The sequence below is a fragment of the Dasypus novemcinctus genome, chromosome 9 (genome assembly GCF_030445035.2).
Source record: "Dasypus novemcinctus isolate mDasNov1 chromosome 9, mDasNov1.1.hap2, whole genome shotgun sequence".
Lineage (NCBI taxonomy): Eukaryota > Metazoa > Chordata > Mammalia > Cingulata > Dasypodidae > Dasypus > Dasypus novemcinctus.
Window position 1 is genome coordinate 122,696,722 of NC_080681.1, and position 16,709 is coordinate 122,713,430.

At 60.8% G+C, this 16,709-nt stretch overlaps 1 protein-coding gene across 2 annotated transcripts in view; it reads left to right on the forward strand.

Moving 5' to 3' along the window:
- CASZ1 (castor zinc finger 1) overlaps nt 1–16,709 on the forward strand; it is a 145,083-nt gene that overhangs the window by 66,162 nt on the left and 62,212 nt on the right. For both annotated transcript variants that reach the window (XM_071217789.1, XM_071217790.1), the window contains exon 3: nt 12,451–12,503. The gene's annotated coding sequence lies outside the window, so the exon portion shown is untranslated. The remainder of the gene's footprint in view (nt 1–12,450; nt 12,504–16,709) is intronic.

The following is a 16,709-nucleotide window of genomic DNA, read 5'->3' on the forward strand; positions in this document are numbered from 1 at the left end:
CCCAGCCTCTCCTCGTGCTCTGGCGCGTCCTGGTGTCCTGCGGCAATCGGTTGGTTTGGTGCTGACTCCCGAGGATCCCTGCTGCCCAGTGCCCGGGTTCCAAGTGCGGCCTTGGGTCTTCGCCTTTAACTCCAGGGCCCTTGCTTTTCTGTTGCCTCCCTCCGTTCCACTAACCGCGGTGCTTGGGCGGGACACTGCTGCCAGATCCAAAGGGAAGGCAGCGTGCGACGGAGCAGCGAGAGTTTTCCGTTCACACGGAACCAATGTGGCTTCTGACCTCAATTTCTTTTTTTTTTTTTTTTACATTTTTTATATATATATATTTTTCCCATATAAACCACTCCCCACCCCCCACCACATCATTTTTGTCAATTATATTTTTTTGAAGATATATACTTCACATAAAAAATGTTACACTAAAAAATATAAGAGGTTTCCGTATACCCCCCCATTCCCCCAGCCTACTCTTCCCAAACCAACAACCGCCTCCATCATTGTGGCACATTCATTGCACTCGGTGAACACATTTTGGGGCACTGCTGTACCACACAGATAATAGTTTATCCTGCAGTTCGCACTATCCCCCAGTACGTTCAGTGGGTTACGGCAGCATATATAAAGTCCAGCATCTGGCCCTGCAGTATCATTTAGGACAACTCAAAATCCCAAAAATGCCCCTACATCACATCTCTACCCTCTCCCTGCCCTCAACAACTACTGTGGCCACTTTTTCCACCTCAATGCTAAAATTTCTTCAATTACTTGTCACAATAGTTTTATAGTAGAATATCAGTAAGTCCACTCTAGTCCATATTTTATTCCTCCATTCTGTGGACCTGGGATGGTGATGTCCTCTCCACCTCTAGATCAAGAGGGGGCTTAGATTTCTCTTTGATGATGGGTGCAATTCCTCTGCTTACAGATGTAGGCACTCGATTCCCTGGTGTGGTGGTTGACCATCTTCACCTCCCTGTTACCTAACCTGTGTAAGACCAATGAACCAGAGAGTAGGAGTCGCCGCTCTGCTGAGGCTCAGGGCCCAGCTGGCACATGGGCAGTCCAGAGATTCAAGTTTCCTGAGCATGGACCATCCCTAGCACCAACCACAGGTTCAGTAAAAGTGACAGAAGAGGCATGTGTAGAAAAGTCACATCTGAGTCCAGCTCCATCACACTCAGGAACACAAATTCCGAAGTAAGGCCCTCTGACATGGCACAGAGCTCCAAATCCATCTGCCATGACTGTGTACCCTGTGGATCTCTGTAGCCTTCAGGAGAACCAGCACCTAGGGTTGTATCTACTTTGGCTTTTTCTGGTCTGACCTTGATTTCTGTGTTTTTTGTTTTTTGTTTTTTTTAAGATTATTTATTTCCCCCCTTCCCCTTCTTCTGCCCTGCTGTTTTTGCTGTCTGTGTTGTCTTCTCTTCTCATTTTCTCTCCTCTAGGATTCACTGGGATTCGATCCTGGAGACCTCTGATGGGTAGAGAGGTTCCCTGTCAATTATGCCACCTTGGTTCCTGGTTTCTGTCACGCGGGGCACTGGCTTAGCACGCGGGCACTTGCGCGGGCACTCATGCAGGCACTGGTTCACCATGTAGGCACTTGCATGGGCACCGGCTCACCGTGCAGGCATGCTTTCTCTTCTTCTTTTTCACCAAGAGGCCCCCGGAATTGAACCCAGGTCCCCCCATATGGTAGGTGGAAGCTCCATCACTTGAACCACATCGCTTCCCTCTGACCTTGTCTTTATGAGCTGTCTGCCTCGGCCGGATGACCTCATTGCTTTTCTTACACAAAGGGGACAACATCTCCTCCTCCAGGCAGGGCTTGTGAGGAGTATTTGGCTCACCTCTGTTGAGTGCCCAGTCGCAGCAGGCCTGGGATAACGGGGGACCCTGCAGATGGCAGCGGAGGGGCTGCCCCCCACTACCCGGGGAAGTGGGTCCCTGTGTGAGTTCTCTGGGGCTGGGGAGCAGAGGTGACTTTTTCCAAGGGCACCTGGCAGCTTTGCCCTCAGCGGCCACAGCCGGCCGCTTCTGCAAGGGCAGGGGCAGGGGTCCTCACGCTTGGGTCCTTGGAGAAGGTGCCTTGGGTGCCCTCCTTGGGGAGCAGGTGGACAGGCTGGGTGTTTTATGGAGTCTGGGGAGTCCTGTGGCAGCTGTATCTGTTAAATGCCAAGAAGCCAAGTTGGTTTAATATGATTGTAGCTGCTGCTTTGATAAATCAAAATAATTAAAAATAATAAATTTGATTCTTTAACCAACAGGCTGTGTGTAGGCGCAGGGCCCGGGCTGCTGAGCCGGGACTGGGGAGGTAGGAGGGGCCCCAGGAGAGGGGCAGGCCTGTCTTTGTGGGGTCTTTGTGGGGCGGCGGGTGGGAGCTCAGTCGGGAAGTAAACCCCGTGATCGATTAGGGAAGGGCATCTTCCGCCGGGCACAGCTGTCGGCAAGCCTGGCTGACTGTTGCCAGGCCTCTCGCTGGCCTTGGGTGAGCCTCAGTTTCTTCATCTGTCAAATGGGGTGACGGTTGCCCTGACCACCTGGGGCTGTGTGAGGAGTCAGGGCTTTGCTGAGCCCGTGGCCAGTGGGCACGCCTGACATGAGTGCTGACCAGCTCCGCGGCCACCCCTCACCGGGCCCGTCCCTGCACCCGCTTCGGGCCTGCTGTGGTTGAGGCACCCAGACACACTCACGGGCGCTGACCTCTCTCAGCAGGCCCACCCGCTCACCCGGGGCTCCTTCTCCTTCTGCAGGCCATTGTCCCCACGCAGGTTGTCCTGTTTACGAGGACATCCCCTGTCACTGGACGTTTCTATTGATAGCTGCCCTTCTGGTTCCACGGTTAAGTCAGGAAGCACCAAGCCGCACCCTGTGACCCCGGGGCCCTGGTCCAGGGCGCTGGGCAGCACCGCCGTGGGTGGGTGGGAGTAGAACGGACAGCCCGGGCCCCCGGTTTTCCACCCCTCCCCCCATCCACATCCTCAGATGCCGTATATGGTGTCAGATCCAGAAGTTCCTGAGCAGCTGGAAATCTGAACTGAGTGGAGGGGGTAGTGGCTGGTGGGGACGGAGGGACAGGGCGTCTGTCTCTTTAAATGCACTTTGTGTCAGTGTGATAAGGAATTTGATGGCTTTATCAGAAATACCAAAGCTTTATTTAGCAGGGCGAGGCTCACACCACTCAGCTCCACACAATCTGCTGATAAATGGCAAAAAAGGAAGAAAAAAATTAACAACTCACCAACACCCCAGGGCGGCCAGGGAGGAAAGACAAGGCAGACAGAGGGGCAAAGCTGGAAGTTTGGGGGAACTGTGGAGTCACCCCAGCTGGGGTGGGGCTGGTGGGCTCGGTGGGAACTGCAGTGTCTTTCGGCGTAAGTGCCACGGACGGCCTTTTCCACTCTCCACTCAGTGCCTTTGTAGGTTTGTCTATTTGTAGGTGTAAATACTGTAATTGTCCCCACTCCTCCAGAGAAAGGGCTGCCTAGAGAGACATGCCCCCCAGGGCCTCCTCCCTGGCCGCTGGCCGCTTTCATCTCCTCTCCTTCCCCCTCCCCGCCCCCAGCCCACCCACCAGGTGGACCCTAAGGCCCACCCCGACTGTGCTGGGGGTCGGGGCAGCTTTCGGACAGGGGGAGACCTTTGTTGGAAAGTGGAAGAGACTGGCCTGGGGACTGAGGAGCTGCCCTCTGTTGCAGCTCTGAGAAAGGGGGTCCCCAGGCTGGTTGAGGAAGCTGGGGATGGGCAGCAGGGGGAGAGCCAGAGGAGCTGGGGCGTAGTCCTGCCTACCTGCAGCATTCCAGAATTTTCTGTGCTACCTGCCAGTTGGGCAGCTCTCGGGGAGCCCTCTGCCTTGGCCAGTCCAGATTTCTCATGCCTTCGGGGAGGTCCACCAAACAGAGCGCCGGCATTTCTGCTTCCCTGTGCCTTCCTCCTGGGACCTTCTCTCTCGCTCCTGTTGGCAGCCCTGCCCCTGCTTTCTCTTGGGGAGCGCTGCTGTCCCCTGGGGAGCCCCTTCCCTTCTGGTCTGTGCACAGGCTCGAGACAGCCCTACCCCATGCTCCTCCTGACCACACCCCCATCCCTCTGCCCCCTCTCCCCCCACACCTGTTGATGGGAGCAAACCAGCTTTCAGCCGCGGCCCGGCTGCAGCCCCCGCTGTGCCTCTTTTTATGTGCCGTCCAGTTTTTGCCCCTTGCAGCCAGCTTGTGCATCTGACTTTGTCTGGAAAGGCAGGCGAGTCTCGGAGCTCAGGGTTGGAAGGAGAGCCACTTAGGAGGGGCGTGAGTTTGGTGGTGTGGCAACAGAGCAGGAGGCTTCTTTGCTTCTCCGGCTCCCGGGATTGGGAGGCTGCAGGGAGCCCTGCTCCTGGCTCAGCTACCCGGCTGCCTCACGCCCTTAGAGATGGCCCCACCGTGCAGCAGAGCCCGGGGCCTGGGGCCCTTGCCCAGGTTCGAGGCTGCTTCTAGGGCTGTACAGCCAGGGTTCCTCTTGGTGACACGTGGAGTTGGTTGAAGAGGAGAGGTCTCTGCCCACACAGGAGTCCCCACAGGTGGCTGAGGGCCAAGACTTTCCAGGGCCAGAAGCTGACCCCTCAAACAGGAGGATGGAGGCCGGGCAAGGCCAGAGGAGGCTTCGGGGCAGCCCAGCGTCAGGCCAGTTGCAGGCCAGGGTAGCAGCGCTTGAGAGTAGCCGCGGGCTGAGTCACCTGTGCTGGGGGCCCAGGAGAGGCCACGCCTGTGCTTGCCTGTTTCCCTCTACCGTCTGTTAACGGAAGGGAGCCTGAGCCAGGTTAGACCCGTGGGCCGGCCGCTGGCGGCAGGTCAGGCTCATAGGAATTCCTCAGCTTTAGATAGTGGAGGAGCAGGATTAGCCCAGCTGCCTAGGGAGGGGAAACGCTGGGCGGAGAAGCAGCAGCCTGGCGGAGAGGGCGGGGGCTGAGCTGCCAGGGGAGGGGGCAGAGGGTGGAGGGCGCTGCAGAAAGGCCACGGCCCCGAGACAGACAGGAGGAGTAAGTGGAAGTGACAGGGTCAGGCCGGACCTTTGTCCTGCAGCCTGATTAGAGAGTCTGCCCTGGATTTCTGAAACTTTGGGATGTTGTCGGACAAACTGGAGCTTAATTCTGTCAGAGCGCCGGGGAGATTAGAATTGACATCCTGGGAGCACATTCCTGGCTGGGCAGGAATCCAGCCCCCGCTGGGAAAAACCCATGAAAGCATGGCCAGCCCAGTGCGGGGGCGGGGGGGGCAGCCGCCCCAGTGGCCACTCCAGCCGCACGGGTCCGAGCCAGGAGCCTTGGGAGGGCCCGGCAGTGTCGCTGGAAGGCCCCGGGCCTGCAAAGAGCAGGCTCAGCGCGCCCACCTCTGAATCCTGGGTCCCTGCCCTTTCCTGGCTGCACTTGGGTGGAGCACTTAGATTTGTGGGGCCTCAGTTTCCTCATCTGTAAAATGGAACCAGGCTGCCTCCTGGACTGGATACAGTTTTCCCACCTTGAACTTGGAGGCACCTCCATGGGAAAATGAGAGAGACTTTTATTCCTCTTGGCAGCTGGAGGGAGCAGGCAAAGGTTTCCTTTGCTGAGTACCCGGCACTGGGCAGGGCCGGGCAGCACCACCCAGTGGGGCAGTTCCAGCTCAGGCCCCCAGTGGGTGCTCTCCACCACCCAGCGCCCCGCCAGCCTCGGGGAGCTCCGCAGCACCTTAGCAATGGCCTCATCTCCCTAAGAGCCCCTGGGCACGCGTCCCTAATAAGGCAGAATCGGGCCTGCCTTCCCGGAACTTTCCCTCCAAAACAGCTACCGCTGGACGAAGAAGTGGGGTTGGAGCTCTAGCGTGAGGGCCAAGCCCCGTGGCCCCAAAGCAGGCTGTTTCCAGAGGAGCAGGGCACCCCCTCCCCACTTCCTTCCTGGTTCTAATGACTTCTAAATATTGGTAAATATTTTGGCTAATGCAGGCGCTCGTGGCAGAGAGCAAAGCTGTCTGCAGTTCAGGACCTACAAATTATTTATTAAAGATCTGAGATGCCGCGCAATTATGTGAAAAGAACCCCCCAAAATTAAATAAATAAGTAACAAAATAAATAAATAACAGCCGCGCTGGCCTCTGGAAGGCTTGGGGAGCTGCCGACATGATTGCCATCTTGATGAAATCCCCCCGGATGTAATGAGCTGATTTTCTGCTGTTAATATTGCATCTGCTGATGAAGGATTCGTTAGGATAATGGAACGAAGCTAAAATATAAATGACTCCCTGTCAAGAAGCAGCTTTTGTTTGTTGATCTCCTGACAGTTCCTGGGCCAAGGCAGGGGTGTCTGTGTGCACACGCATGCAGGAGCTGGCGGGGGTGCGGCTGGGAGGCTGGGGGTGCCCCCTCGGGCCCGGCGCGCGGCTGCCTGCTTCGCCTCAGCTTTCCAGGCCAGGCTGGACACCCCCAGCTCGGGGAGCGCCATGCAGGGGAAGTCACGCCCTCAGACCCTCCTTCTGCGGCCAGAGCACAGCAGCTTGAACTAGGACACCAGGCGGCAGCCGAAGTGATCTGGGGAGCTCGCAGAGAGGTGGCTGGGGCTGGGCCTCGGGGTGCGCGAGCAGAAACGCAGCTCTGATTGGAGGGGGGGTGCGGTACAACGAGCGGGCGCAGAACTACAGGCCGGCGAGTGGGATTTCCTGAGGGAGGCCCCTTCCCCGGAACCACCCCGAGCCTCTCCACGTCATCTTGTCCCTCTGCAGTCCCAAAGCATGTATTTGGAGGCCTAGGAACACACGGGCAGTATTCAGGGCGTTCTTTAAGATTGGGGGCAAGGGGGCTCATTGGAACGATGGTGACTCACCTTCTCCCTCTCACGCCTGCATTGCACTTCTGCAAGGCCTTAGCTTTCTTCTCTCCCCAACTTCTTCAAGGCAGGGACCCCGGAAGCTGCCCCCAGATACTGTTCACTGAGCGCTTACTCGGTGCTGAGCCGGCTTCCTCGCAGGTGGGAGCCCCGTGCCCCCTCGTCCGCAGTTCACCACTGTCTCGAGGCCCCGGGCAGTATCCAGCGCGCAGTCGGGGCTCAAATCCAAACCACCTCGGAAGGAGGGACTCGGGTGAAGAAGCTGGGGCGCGGAGAGGGTGACATCCAGACCCCCGGCAGTCGGCGCAGAGGCAGGGTCCCAACCCGAGGCCCGCCGCCCTGCCCGCGCTCCCGACGGCTGTCTTCTGGGTTCTCTTCCTCATGCAAAATGCAGCGTCGCGCACGCAGAGCGTGCCCAGTAAATACCCACTGACAGCCATGGAACAGAGATGGGGCGCGGCCTCGGGGTCGGTTTACCTGGCTGAGGGGCTGGGGGAAGGCCTGCAGGAGGTGTGGTCTCCCTGGGCATCTGTTCAGAGGAATGGCCTCGCCGCGTGGAGGCCTGAGCTGGCAAGGGCTGGACCGGGCGCTGCCAAGCGCCTCCCCCCGGCACCCCGGAGGAAGCTCCTTGCTGAGTCCTGGGCCAGGACGACACCACCCCTTGACCTTTGAGGCCCTCGGAAAGAGAGGAACGAGGCCACCAATGTGGAGCCTTCTCCTGGGGAGGGGTGGGTCGCACCCAGGAAGACCAGGGGCATCCGTGCATGGGCCGGGCTGGCCCACCGGGAAGTGGAAGACTTTCTTCCCCCGGAGGGGTTTTGGGAGGTGTGGGAGGCCCGGCCCTCCTCTTGCAGCCCTGAAAGAAACAGGCAAGGTCACTGTTGAGTTCCCCGGTCCTGGCAGCTTGGCTTTGAATCTGTCTCTGAAATGGGGAAAGAGAGGATGGCCCAGACATGGGGACAAACAGGGCAGCATCCAACAAAGAAACTGAGGGTCTGAGTGGGCCAGTTCAGAAGCAGAAAGGGCAAGAGAAGGCCCGAAGCTGGTGGTGAACCAGCAGGGCTTTGCCTGCTGCAGGAAAGAGGGTCACGCTAGATACTTTCCTGTTGCGTGTGTGTGTGTGTGTGTTGTTTTGTTTAATTTAGTAAAAGCATTTCTTGAGCCAGGGCTTTGGAGAGAAAAAGGTGGGAAAACCCATCTTCTGCCTCTTGACCCTGAACAGAGTTTTCAGGATTCTGGCCAACCCCAAACCAGAGCTAATGCAGAGTTGACCCCCAACTCCTGGTGCTGGCTGGGCACCCCACCTGCTCTCTCTCTGCCTTGGGGGCTGGACTCATTTCCCAGGCGGCCAAACAGCCCCACTCGGGCTGCGCCTCCGGCCAGCCCCTGGCACCTGCTGGATTGTGTGAAAGTTCCGCGCTTCCTGTGACCTTTCCGCTTGGCCTGGTTATGCTGTAGCTGCCGGGACACACGTCCTCAGGCATCACGGCCGGGTTCCGTGCTGGCCCCTGCCTGGGGCCTTTCCCTCCCAGCGCTCGTCCGGAGCCCATTCTATGTTCTATTCTCTCTTTCTTTCTTTTCCCCTCTTTTTCTTCTTCCTTCCCTCCCTCCCTCTCTCTCTCTCTCTTTTTTTTCCACTCTTTTAACGTGGTTTTCCTAAAAAGTTTTTTAATCAATCAAATTTGAGGCAGAAAATAGGTTTTGTCACGCCTGGTCCCGGGGTAGTGTGACTCTCACTCAGGCTCCTGACAGCTCCTCAATGCAGGAAGGAGGCCAAACAGAATATTTCTCCGGGAAAGTGCCCGTTTCCATGACGCTGCCCCTTGTTGTCTGCCCTGCCCCCCTCCTCGGGCTGACATCGCGCAGCCCCTGTGAAAGGGCCAGAGCCCGGGAGAGGTTGTGAGGATGGGGGCCGACAACAAAACCGGGGGGAGGGGAAGGAGACACCGTTGGGGGGTCGACGGGCGGCCCCGACAGCTGCCCGGAGCCTCCGTGGCCTGAGAGGGTTGGGGAGCAGGTAGGAGCGTGGGGCTGGGGCGCCTGGCCTGGTGCTGCATAATCAGCCAAGCCTCATAAATATGGAGCTGGGGCGGCGCGGGTGAGACGCCGCCGAGCCGGGCCCTGGAGAGGCGCTGGCTCCAGCCCGAGGGGACCACGCACGGATGCGGCCTCTTCAGGTCCCGGGTACGCTGGGCCTGCCTCCCCGGCCCTTGCTCTCCCCTTGCCGCTCTCCTGGCGGTCCCCTCCACCCCTCGACTTCCTTCTTGGGCCTGGAGGCGCCGGTGGCCCTGCCCAGCCCTGGGCCCCGCACCACGCTCCCCCGGCGGCCCCCGGGAGTGCGCCGGCCCTTCCCTCTCCAGCCCGCTCTCTTCCACCTCCCCACCTCTGCCTTTCACCCTCTCCTCTCTCTCCTGCTCTTCCCGTTCTCTTTTATAATTAATGATTAGTTTTAATTGGTTTGCTTAGGCAGCCTGACAGCAAATTAGCAGAAGCCAGCCCAGGGCTGCCAGGCCCGGGTGGGAGACCCCTGCATGTGGGCGCAGGCCAGGCCATCCCCGGCCACTCCCTGCCTTGGCTGGCCGGCCAGCTGGGCGGGCTCTCGGAGGGAGGGTCAGGCCACACCTGGACGGGTGCAGCGGCCAATGGGAAGAAGGCCACGGAACCTTCACACCCTTCCTCCTGGGGCTGGGGGCTACGAGACACCCTTGTCAACTCGGTTCTCCGTGTGCCTCTCTCCACCTCACACCCCTTCCCTGCTCTCCGTGTGGAAGACCCTGTCTGCCTCTTTGGAGGTGAAGGCTGGGCGGAGGGGGGCAGCTGCACTGCCTTTAGGCTGGCTTTGATTTTGACGCGGCCCCGTCCTCAGGTGTGCCGTAGGCTGATGGGGCTGGTAGCTTGGTGTCTATGGGGACAAGGGCCTGCCTTTTCCCATGGACAGGAGGGAGGGGCGTACAAGGCCGATGTCACGGCTAGCGCCACGGCCTGCCTACCCTCAGCCCCGCTGTGGCGCTCCAGGGCGGGGTACCTTCTGCACAGAACTCTGGACCTTTTGGGTTCCCAGTGTTCTGGTCAGAAGATGTAAGGTGAGGAACGCTGAAAGGATGAACAGACGGCTGGATGGATGGCAGAGGGTGGGACGGTGGCGTTTCTTGGGCACTCTCTGCCACGATCCCAGAGCCCTTAGAGGTAGAAAGAAAGAGCGTTTCTTTCTCTCTCCTTCGCTAGGCGTGGCTTCACTTCACTTTGGCCTCCTTGAGTTTAGGAGCCCCTGCTCTCCCCTGGGTTGTCCCAGCTGCTCTACGTTGCCCTTGGCCTTGTAGAATCCTTTCTCAAGTGCAGCAGCATTCCACTTCACTCCTAGGCCTCTGGTCTGCCCGTTCGCTCACTCACACAGGCCAGAGCAGACCTAAGGGACAGCAAGGGGCAGTGGGACAGGAGAAGATGGCCTGGACACATAAAAAGAGACAAAGCTGCACCGCCGGGTACTTCCCAGGGCCCCGCGGGGGTTCCAGAAGCCACCCAGCACCCCAGACCCACCCAGACACTGCCCCCTGCTCCCGGCAGCCCGGCCGCCTGCCCTGGCAGGTGCAGGACGGGGCCCCGGGGCCTGTCCGGTCCCCGGGCGGTGGGCGTCTCTGCCCTTACCCAGCCTCCTCCTCCACCCCAGCCAACTCCTAGAAAGTTTCCTCCCCTCTTGTTCTGTGTGATCAGATCTGCAAGTTGCTCTCTAAGCTTCTTGTCACATTTTGACTTAATGAAGTGCAACTGCTGAGGGATTTGGGTTCAGCGCTCCGGTCTCCCGCTCTCCCTTGTTGTCAGAAAACAGGGGTGGTTGGGGACAGCAACACCGCACTGCAAGTCGTTATCATTCCGGTCAGTCTGTTTAACACAAAATTAAACAAAGAACTAATTAGTGCCTCATGAATTAATAAATGCACAGTTGCTGGGGAGGATGAGAGGGGAGAAAAAGGTGGTAGAAGGGAGATACTGGAGTTGGGGGGCTTTCGGGGCTCAAGGATGCTGGCCGGGGCTCCTCAAGAGATCCAAGGCAGGCGAGAGTGGGGCGGATGGGGCGGCGACGCGCCCGGGGCTGGCTGCCTGGGACCTGGGCTCTGAGTGCCCGTGACAGCCGAGCCCACCCGGCACCTCCCAGCCATGCCCCTGGCTCTCGTCCCGCGCCCCCGTGTCCCCGCTCTGCTGCTCTCCCACGTTGCCCCGCTCTCCTCTGGACTCCAGCTCCTCCCTTTCAGACTCTGCTGGCCTACCCACCCCGCTTCCTCTCTGCTGCCCCCTAGTTCAGCAGCTCTCCCAGCCACCCGCAGGACCCCCCACCTCCCACCAGCGGGGTCAGCTGGGCAGACGGGACCGTCGGCTGGACACGTGGAAGCCCATGGGCAACCCTTCCCCGCTCAACACCCATTGCACCCCAAGCCCTTCCACAGCCCTGAGTCCAACAGGGGGGCTTGGCCCTGGTGGGCACCCTGGGCCGGGCAGCCCAGCGAAGGCAGCGAGAGCCAGCAGGGGACTGAGTCCTCCTTACGAGGACACGTCAACTACAATTAGCGTTATCCGTCTGAATCTGTCCTGGGAGCCTGAGAGCGGGCAGTGGGACCCAGTAGTATTCCCAGAGCCCGGTCCAAGGTCACCTCCCCGCCTGCAATCCCCCCAATCTGATTTGGGGATTACACAGCCTAAGGCAAGTGGCGTTATTCCTCTTGCATCATTGAGAAGCCACAGATGAGGGAGAGAGGAGGAAAAACAGAATAAACACAACACCCCCCACCCCACCCTGGAACCCAGGGAGAGCCCTGAGGCCAGGGCAGGTGGGCAGCCAGCGGTGCTTCCTCTCCTTGCACTTCCTCTCCACGTAAGGAGGCTGTCCCATTGAACCCGGCTCCCCAGACTCACTCCCTGGGCATCAGGCCTTGGAAATGGGCAGGCCGGGCCGAGTTGTGCGCTGGCTCAAGACCCCCGACCCCATGGGCTCAGTCTCCCTCTTCTTGCCGGGACCCCAGTCTGGGTTCTTGTGACTCGTTGGTAGGGCCCTGGTGGAGCGTGCAGCTGGGTGGCCCACTCCTGTGGAGTCGCGGCTTCTCGGGCCTCTGGCCCCTGGTCCATCCTTGGCCCTCTGTCACCCCCTTGCTATACCTAATAGCTTGGTATTTGCCATTTTTATTTCCAGGGGTCAGAGGAAGAGAGTAACGGGAGGGGCTGCTGTGTATTCTGTCTGCCATTGCCCACAGGGACCCCTGCTCAGCCGCTGCACTGCCTCAGAGGCTCCTGCTAGAGCAGGTCAGCCCCCAAACCAGCTCCCCTCACCAGAACGCCCGGCTCTGCCTCCACGGCGGGGAGCCTAGCCTGGGCCGACTTCCTGCTCTTCAGCTGGGGCATCCCGACAGCCATCTTTCCACTGCGCTCAGCCCCAGCCCTTTGGGAATTCTTCTCCGACCCTGCCATGTACTTAAACAGACCCCAGTCAGGGGTTTTGGGGCCCCCTTGGTCAGCCCTGGAGCCTCGGCCTTCTGCCTGTGGGGTGTCGGGGTGGAGGGCGCGCCGTGGGGAGCCTTGGGCCTCCTCTCTTGAAACCTCCTGGGCTAACGTGCTCCTCTCTGCCCCCCCAGGATGAAGTGACGCCCCCAGGTGTACAAGAGGAGCCCCTAGGACCCCACACAAGGTAAGGCCTGAGCCGGTGTCCCGCCCCCACTGAGGATCACGTGCCTGGCACAGATGCTACCTCGCCTGGGTCTGGCTGTGCCAAGCACTCAAGGAAGGAAGGGGGAAGTGGGGACAGAAAACTGGAACCCCGCAGCCCCTCGGGCTCCGGCAGGAGCACCTGGCGTGGTCTGGCTGTTAGGCGGGAAGTGGGCCGAGGAGCCGCAGAGTGTGACTCTGGGTGAGGACAGTGTTCAGGGAAGCCTGGGGCCAAAGGGGCCTCTGTGTGCCAGAGGCCGGACAGAGCGGACACAGGCCCAGCTGCCAGTGCCGTCCGCTCCCGGCCCTCCGCCCCGGGCCCTCCGCCCCTGGCCCTCCAGCCCCGGGCCGCCCCAGAAGCACTGCTTGAAAGCCCTAGAACTCCAGCCCAGCTCCTCTCCGGGCGGCCCCTCCTTCCTCCTTGAGAGGCGGCGGGCCCGGACTCTGAGCGCAGGCCCCGAGCTCTCCCGAGGCCGGAGGCCGGGCTCCCGGGTCTGCCGGGCCCAGCCGGGCCTTCACAGGCCGCCGCGGTCCCCCCAGCGGTGCCAGGAACGGAGGGGCCACCGGGCCTCCGACCCCAGGCCGCGCTATGTCAGAGGTGACCGGTGGAACGCCAGTGTTATGTAAATAGCGGGGCCTGCCCGGCGGGCGAGGCGGCGGGCTGCAGCCATCCATCATCCCCGCTCGCGGGGCGGGGGCCAGACACAGCACCGCGCGCCGGGCTCCAAACCTGTTTGTTTTCCCTTTGTCTCACGCGTTTCGGGCCGGCTGCGACCGGCTCCAGGTTTTGTCTCACGGCCCCCTCCCCCCAGGAGGACGGGGGACGGGGGGCGGCGTGCCTGGCTCCCACCGCGGCATCTCTTTCGGACTTCAAAGGCTCCCCCCAGCATTGTCTGCGCCGGCGGGCAGTGGCCCTGAAAACGTGATCAGAGGCGGCCCGGTGTAGGGCAGGCCCGGCCCGCGCCCGGCGCGCTCGCTGGGGCCGGTAGATTCCTCCCTTTGCCGCCAGCACCGCCCTGGTTACAGCCCCGCTCAAGCCGCTCTGCTCGCCTGTCTCCTCCCCGGCGTCTCTCGGGGCTCCCCTCTGCTTGGCCTGGCCCCTCTGCCCCCCGACTGCCCTCCTCTCTTAGCCACAGCCTCACGCCTCTCCTGGATGCGAGAGCCCTAGAATTTGAAGAGCTGGACACCTCCACCCCTTTGTATCATCCACAGTCAAAGAGGCTCTGGGGAGGCCGGGAGTGGGAGCAGGCCCCTGGACGTCCGTTCCCCATGCCAGCTCATGCCCTTCTTTGTCACCACCCTCTTCCGGCCGTGAGCCCTTGCTGCCTCCTGAGGGCTGTGCCCCTGAATGTTGCCCAGCCCTGCCCTGCCCTCCTTGCCAGCTCCAGCAGGCCCCAGACTCGTACCTTCTCTCCTCGGGCAGGGCTTGGAAGGCGGCTCCAGTTGTGTCTATTCTCTGAGCAGGGCTTGGCACGCTGTGGCCTAGCCTGTGGCCCAGTTTGGCTCACTGCCTGCTTTTTGTAAATAAAGTTTTATTGGAACACAGGCACGCCCATTCATTTAGGAGGGCTTGTCTATGGCTGCCTTCATTCCACAGTGACAGACTTGAGTGGCTCCAACACAGATGATTTGGCATGCAACGCCTAAAATATTTACCGTCTGCCCTCTACCGAGCCAGCTTGCCTCCTGCTCTTGTCTTCGGCGGCTCTGCTCTGAGCCAGGCCTTTGTCCAGAAGCCCTGTCCTGGAGCTGCAGGGAGGCTTGCAGTCCTGGTCTGCTTGGGAGGCTGCCCTCTCCCTGTGCTCTGCAGCCTCATCCTCTGCTCAGTCCTACCTGCCCAAAAGTCACAAGCCCTTGGCTGTCCCTCTCCTCGACAGCCACCGTTTCTGCAAAGCGTTTGCTCCCAGCATCCCGAGGGCCCCCCATCTCTCCTGTAGCCCTCAACAAGGTCTTCAACCTCAGATCCACAGTTGCCTCTTTTGTAAAGCGAGAAGAGCTGCTTTGCAGGGCTGTTGGGAGTTAATGTGGCTGCAGGTGTAGCCCGGGACCCTCCAGAAAACAAGTGCCTGGGTTCCCTCCTTGCCGACTTCCTCCTCCCTCCCAAGCCCAGGTCCCCACCGTGTGGGCGGCAGCAGCCGTCCCTAGGCAGGTCCCACAAAGTTTCCCTCTCCCCGGGGACCCTGCAGGCTGACTCCCCAGAGAAGGCGAGGCTCCCGATTCTAGTGAGGGTGGTGGGAGGAGGATGCCCCGTGGAGCTGCGGAGGCCGTTAGGGTTCTCCGTTCCGTCCTGGGGCTACAGGGCCCTGGGAAGTTGCACCAGCCTCTCTGGGCACCAGTCTCTTGATCTGTAAAATGGGGGTGCTGGCCATCAGGTCAACTTTGCAGGATTGTTACAAGGAGGGGGTGGGGACTTGGGGGAAACCGAAGGCTGCGTTTGCGGGCACTGCTGAGGGCAGGTCCGGGTCTGGGTTTGGGCCTGTTCGGGGGCAGGTGGGAAGCGGGCCACAGCTGTGGCCCCGAGGGCCCCGGAGGTTACGTGGCAGGCGCTTGCTGGGTACAGGGTCAGGGACCAGGGCTGCTGGGACGCCTTCCTACTGCCGTGAGCTAATCTGGGAGCCCCAGAGGAAAGGCCGGGAGGGAGGGAGGGTGAGGGTGGAAGAAGCTGTCCAGCTGGCAGAGGTCTGGGGTGGAAGCCTGTCCCCGCAGACCCAGCACAGGGCACAGGGGCCGTCCTTCTTGCTGGCCTGGCCGCCAGGCTTCTCGCTCCTCTTTGCCCGGGTGCTCGGCCTTTCGCACATCTCGCTCCCCCCCAACAAGCCTTCTCTCTCGTATCCCACTAGTTTCTCTCCCCCCCCCATCCTGCCCTGCCCTGCCCCCCCCCCCCCAACTCCATGGCGGCTCACTCTCTCCTTTTCATCTACTCGGAAGGCTTTACTTTACTTCCTTGTCACCCTAATTGATTGCATTAACCTTTCAGCGTATTGGATTTCCCCGGCATCGTGCTGAGAGCTCTGCGCAATATGCTTATAATCGGAGCCATAATGGACAGTTTGCAGTCAACAAGCCTTTCTCCCATCGGCCCTGTGGACATCACTCTTGCCCCCAGGCCCCCATGGCCGTTCCCCTGCCTCCTCCCCGGGCAGGGCTGGGGCCTTGGAGCGGGGCCGAGGGAAGTAGACGCAAGCACGGGACCCGCTGACGGGTCTCCCGGGCGCTCCTCCGCTCTCCCCTTGGCTCTGCCCATGGAGGCTTTCCCAAGCCCCCCGGTCTAGGTCCCTGCCAGGCCCCTGTCTCCATGAGTCCTCTCGCCCTGGCCTTCTGCTCCTGGGACCCTCTGCCTCTGGGTGGCTGATGCGGCCAGTCTGGGTTTCATGAACAAGAGGATCCCCTGATCCTGCCCAGTCCCTTCTCAGTCACCTGCTCCTCCCTGGCTTGCCCAGGAGGCCTTGGAGGAGGGGGACGATGGCTGCGCTAGGATGGGGGTGGGGGGTGGCTAAGAGGAGGGTCTCTCTGGGCTTGTCTGGCCCCTGGGCCAGCAGGCGGCCTCTGAGGACCTTCTAGGAGCTGGGCCCCGCCCTGGAAAGGGTGCTGGTGCACAGGGAGACAGAGGAAGGGAGTCTGGTCAAGCCGGGAAAAGAGAGAAGTGAAGACACGCCAGGGCTGGCTGTGGGGGAGCGCAGCGGCGGCAGCTTCTCCCAGTAGATGCGGGAGCAGGCGCACCGGGGCCTGGCTTTGGCCCTCTCTGCCACCCCAGTACCAAGACGGTGTGATTTGGGTGCTTGGTAGGAGACGCCTCAGTCTCTACTTCCCATCTGAGTTTGCAGTAGCTTTGAGCAGCCCCAGGCACCTCCATCACAGGAGGAGAGACACGATATAGGCAGCGGTTTCAGCACTGACCCAAAGCCAGGGCCCAAAGCCAGAGAGCAGCCTCTGCTGGGCGGGGTGGCTGGGCCTGAGGGCGAGGCAGGAGGCAGTAGCCTGGCTTCCAGCGTGGGAGGGACGGGCTCCCTGAGTAGGTTGTGGAGAGCGCCTGCGCACTCCGGCTGCCTGGGCCTGGCGCTCGAGCCTCCTGACCCCTGGCCTGGCCTGGCCGGGGCTCCCAGCCCTCAGCCCGGCTGCCCATCAGCCGAGTCTTCATACCAGACAGGACGGGATGTCAGGCTGAATGCATTAGTGTCAGGCCGGAGCA